Below are 6,000 nucleotides of genomic sequence, written 5' to 3'. Positions count from 1 at the left end.
TAAGCCAATACCGCTCATCACCTGTAACCAATAAGGTTGCGGGCTATTTTAGCCCATTAACCTTCAAATAACGGTGCCATGTGTCTTTATTCCTACTGGTGGGAGGCGGGAAATCGCCCAGCAACCTGGCTTGGCCAATTCAGCTCACAATGCGTTCTCAGTCAGTTTGACACCATAGTCCCCTGAGAAAGCCCTTTTGAAATTTGCTATCATACAGCCTAGTGGAGTGCTTGAATTACAAGCTGTTGAACACTCCCCCCGCATCGCTATGTCCCTTGTAAAGTGCTTCTCAACAGATTCTCAGAGATTCGCTTCCCTTTGTTCCCGATCAAAATGCAGTCGCCTGATTTGGAAATGCGGTACTGAAAGGTCCAAGTCCCGGTGCCCTGTTATCATCAATTCTGTTGGAACCGGTTCAGACCGGTTGGAACCGGTCCAAGACAGTTTGAACCAGCTGAAACCAGTTGGGAAAAGTCCATGCGGGTTCCAACATGCCCAGACCAGTTTCAACTGGCCCAGACTGGTTGGAACTGGCTCAGACTGCTTGGAACAGGTCTAGGCTGGTTTGAACCGGTCCAGGTCGGTTGAAACAGGTCCAAGTCGGTTGGTACCAGTCTAGGCAGGTTTGTGCTGATCCAAGCCAGTTTGAACCGGTCAAGGCAGGTTTGTACTGGTCTAGGCTGCTTTGAACCGCTCCAAGCCGGTTGGAATTGGTCTAGGCCAGTTTGAACCAGTCCAGGCCAGTTGGTGCCGGTCCAAACGAGTTTGAACAGGTCCAGGCTGAAGAGGTCTAGGCCGGTTGGAACAGCTCTGTGCCACTTGGAAGCAGCCCAGACCTGCTAGGACCCGTTCATACTGGTTGGATCCGGTCCAAGCCAGTAGGAACCAGCCCAAAGCAGTTTGAAAAAGTCAAGGGGGATTCCAAGTTCCCAAGACCAGTTTGAATTGGCCCAGACTGCTTGGAACTGGCTCAGACTGGTTTGAACAGTTTCAAGAGTGAGATGGGTGTGCGTCTACCCACGCCGACGCATGCGCAGTTCTGCTTGCACCTGGCTTTAGAGCTACTACAATTGGTGGTAATTTCAATTCTGCCCCTTTAGGCGTGAAGGCTATTTGAGCTTGAATTTGAGATAGAAAATCACCTCCCAAAAGGGAAATTGGACATTCTAGTACATAAAGAAACTGATGAGTGAGGGTCCTTCCTCCAATCTGGCACTCTTGGGGTTGCAGAAAGGGTTTTAGGGTTTTATTGCCAGCTCAGACTGGTTTGAACAGGTCTAGGCTGGTTTGAACCAGTCCAAGTCGGGTGGTACAGGTCCAAAACCGGTTGGAAGTGGTTTGAACCAGCTGAAACCAGTTGGGAAAAGTCCAAGACAGTTTGAACCAGCTGAAACCATTTGGGAAAAGTCCAGGTGGGTTCCAACTTGCCCAGACCAGTTTGAACTGGCCCAGACTGGTTGGAACTGGCTCAGACTGGTTGGAACAGATCTAGACTGGTTTGAACTGGTCCTGGTTGTTTGAAACAGGTCCAAGCCGGTTCGAACCGGTCTAGGCCAGTTTGAACCGGTCTAGGTCGGTTTGTGCCGGTACAAGCCAGTTTGAACCGGTCTTGGCTGGTTTGAACAGGTGTAGGCCGGTTTGAAATGGCCCAAGCCAGTTTGAGATGTTCCAAGTGGGTTGGAACTGGCCCAGATAGGTTGGAGCAGGTCCAAGCAGGTTGCACCTGCTCCAAGTTGCTCCAAGTTGCTCCAAGTTGCTCCAGGTTGGAGCAGGTCCAAGCAGGTTGCACCTGCTCCAAGTGGTCTGGACCTGCTCCAACCTGTCTGGGCCAGTTCCAACCCACTTGGAACAAGTGGAACAAGACCTGTTCAAACCAGTCTGAGCTGGCAATAAAACCCTAAAACCCTTTCTGCAACCCCAAAAATGCCAGATTTGAGGGAGGTCCCTCACTCATCAGTTTCTTTATGTACCAAAATGTCCCATTCCCCTTTTGGGACGTGATTTCCTATCTAAAATTCAAGCTCAAATAGCCTTCACGCCTAAAGGGGCAGAATTGAAATTACCACCAATTGTAGTAGCTCTAAAGCCAGGTGCAAGCAGAACTGCGCATGTGTCGGCATGGGTAGACGCACAGCCGTCTCGCTCTTGGAACTTTACTAATTAAAAGCCTGAAAAACAAATAACTCTCTTCAAACTGATAGCTGAGATAACTCACCGAAAACTGGGCTTAGCTCCAAGTCCTGGATTGGGGTGTGTTAGTGTTTAAAACGGTGGTTTATCTATTTATTTGGGAAAGACTTGAGAAGGACTTAACAAGATGGCCAAGTCTTTGAAAGAGCTGGGTGAAATAATTCAGCGTTCGGAAGCAAATGTTCGCGCTGATATGCAAGACTTGAAAGGAGAGATGAGAAGAATGACTGCTACAGTAGAAAAAGTTATGAAAATAGCAGAGTATGCAAAAGAGGTAGCTGATGCAAACGTAAACAAAATAGAATCTCTGACAAAAAGGATTTCACAAATGAACGATAGACAGCGCAGAAGGAATTTAAAATTCTCTGGTATTTCTGAAGATATTGAGAATAAGGACCTGGAAAAGGAGATGTTAGAATGGCTCAAAGAACAAGGAATTGAAATTGAGCAGAATGAAATTGAGAGAGTGCACCGGGTGTTCACACCACGAGGAGGCTCTGGACTTCCCAGGGTCGTAATTATGGCATTCACAAGAGAGAAGTTAAGAGATAAAATTTATAAATCACTCCGGCAGAAAGCAGACCTGCAGTTTAAACAGCGAAAGGTCATAGTGAGACAAGACTTTTCTCAAGAAACGCTTCAAGACAGGATATGTATGCAGCGGTTTGCACAAGCTCTCTACAATCATAAAATCCTCTTTACCTGGGCCTACCCTGCTACACTGTTGGTTTTTAAAGACAGCAGGAAATATTCTGCTAAGAACCCTGGTGAAGCAAAAAAAAAATGCTAGCTGATTTAGGAGTTGGACTACAAGGACAGGCTGAGCAAGAACTCTCATGTTCGGAAGAATTACAGGTAGACCAACAGGGAGAGTCGAGTGAAGAATCTCCAGAATCTCCAGTGCAGAGACAAGAGAATAAAAGAAGACGGAAGTCGAGAGGGGAAGGAAACAGCAAGAAATAATATATACTAGAGACATCTAAAATGGTCTTTTGTAAATATATATATGTTGCTTTTTCTGATATAAACTTTCCAAGAGCGAAGGGAGAGGAGTATGGTTATCCAAGATACCATGAGACAGGGATCATGGAGATCCCTCAGTCTCAGGGGGGAGTTGAATGGGCCAGAATTGAAAATATAATATATGTACACAGAGGGATTCAAAAAATAAACAGTAGCTGGGATAATGGATAGATCTTGAAAGGTTTTATCTTTAAATGTTAACAGGCTGGCCTCAAACACCAAATGCTACAGGGTACTGATATTGGCAAAGAAAATGAAAGTGCCTTCAGGAGACTCATAGAGCCAAAACAAACAATAGACCTTTGTTATGCTCTCAGCAATGGGGCCTAATAGCAGAATCGAAAGTGACGAACAAGGCTAGAGGGGTCGCTATACTATGTAATGCAAATCTTAAGCCGGAGGTTCTGAGCCAGAAAAAAGATAATGATGGTAGATTTATATTCTTAAAAATTAAAGACATAAGACTTTCTCTTATATTGACTACGAGCTAATTAAAGAATGGAATGAAATCAGTGTTAGAACAGCAAAGATTATGGGAATATGGATTTCAGACCATGCTCCACTATTTGTGGAGCTGGGACTGGAAGAGGGTGGAAAAAGTAGGAGATGGCGGTACAATAACCTAATAATGGCAAAAGAGATTGACAGGGAATATATTAGAAAACCAATTGGTTGGTATTTTAAAGAAAACAATAGTTCAGCCGAGATTCCGGTAGTATGGGACGCTTTCAAAGCTGTTATAAGAGGACATTGTATACTGAAAGAGATTGCGATTAAGAAGGATTGGTACTCGGGGAGACAGGAAAAAATTAAAGAGATTGAAATCTTGCAACAACAGCAACAGGTTCAACTTCTAAGGAGAAGACAGGAGCAGTTAAGAAAGTTAAAACAGGAATTGGATGAGCTGGATATACTTGGAAGAGAGATAATATGATCAAAACTGGTTTTCAGAGAACCTCCATAGGATCATATAAGAGACTGGCAAACTATTTAAAGAAAAGAAGGGATAAACAGAGGGTGAAGGCCATTAAGACCAGAAGGAAAATACTTACACAAAGCTCTAGAGAAATAAGGAAATAATTTGCAGAATTCTGTCAATCTTTATATAAAGAAGAAAATAAAAATATAAGTAGGGAAAGTTTAGGGTTTAAAATCGAAGAAACTGATAGATTAAAACTGAAGGAGGAAATTTCTCTGGAAGAAATAGAGAATGTAGTTAAATCATTTAAAAGTAAGAAATCCCCAGGATTAGATGGAATTACGGCAGACTTTTATAAAGAAACAATTGATATCCTGGGCTCAAAACTGAAAAAAGTATTTAATAATATCTTAGAAGGGGGGGAAGCCCCAGACACTTGGAAACTAGTGGAAATAGTAGTAATTGAAAAACTGCAAAAGGACCCTACAGAGGTGGGGTCATACAGACCAATTAGCCTATTAAATCAAGACTATAAGATATTTACAAAGATCCTGGCAAGGCAACTGGAAAAGGTACTACCTAAAATAATTAAGGAAGATCAATATGGATTTGTTAAGGGAAGATACATAGGCCATCCTATAAGAAATGTGTTTTAATAAATACATATAATAAATATATTTTTTTTATTTTTTTATTTTTTTTTATTTATTTTTTATTGTTTTAATAAATACATTTATTAACAAGCAGGGTAAAAGGAAAATTGGTGGTCTTAAAATTGGATGTGTATAAGGCCTTCGACACAATTAGACATAAGTTCTTATGGAATATTATGCAGGAGGTAGGATTAGGAGAGAACTCTGTCGAAGCAAACTGGGAATTGTATAGAGAAGGGAAGGCTGCGGTCAGAGTGAACGAGGGGGTTTCAGATCAATTCAATATACAAAGAGGAGTTAAACAAGGATGTTCACTCTCACCACTACTATTTGCATTGGGTATGGAGTACTTGGCAGACAGAATACGAAACTCAGTAAGGATAAAAGGATATAAGGAAGGAAAGGAAGAAATTAAGTTAAACAGGGTGTAAGAGAACTTATGATAATCCTGAAGGACTTTAAAGAGGAGTCGGGGAGTAAATTTGGAGAAGTCTGAAATTTTATTTTGGGATGTAAAGAAAGAGGAGAAGAAGGAAATTGCAAAAATGACAAAGATGGATATCTATAGGAAAAAAATTGAATACTAGGGGTAAATATTATTAAAAATAGTGCTAGGATTCCAGATGTAAATTACAAAGAAGCGTGGAGAAAGATCAAGAAGGATATAAAACCATGGAATAATAAGAATTTATTTATTCTAGGTAGGGTTAGAGCAGTTAAAATGTTTTTGGTACCGAAATTATTATATTTATTTCAAGTAATTACACTACCCATTAGGAAAATATGGTTCAAAACATGGAATAAGGTATTTTAAAATTGGATTTTTGGAAGTAAAAGAGTTAGAACCCCAGACATAGTAAATTATTCATCTCAAGAAGAGATGGGATGGGGAATACTGAACTTAGAATTTTACTATGAAACGTTCCAATTGAAAAATCTAATAGATATTGCATATAAGGAAGGGATTAAATGGATAAGACTGGAGAATGAAATAAATGAAAGAACAGGAAGAGAAAGGCTATTTAATAGAGATATTAACACGGCTTTTAAGAAGACAATAGGACCAAGGAAAACTGCATTATGAATCTGGAAGAACTGGAATACAAAATGGATGCCAACATACTCAAGGTGGATGCTGTTAAAATATATGCAGGAGGGTCAAAGGGAGCCTAGTTGGTGGAAGAAATTAGAAGATCGGGGATTTTATAAATTAAA

The sequence above is a fragment of the Podarcis tiliguerta genome (genome assembly GCF_965153285.1).
Source record: "Podarcis tiliguerta genome assembly, chromosome: 8".
In the NCBI taxonomy this organism is placed as follows: Eukaryota; Metazoa; Chordata; class Lepidosauria; order Squamata; family Lacertidae; genus Podarcis; species Podarcis tiliguerta.
This window is presented reverse-complemented; position numbering follows the sequence as displayed.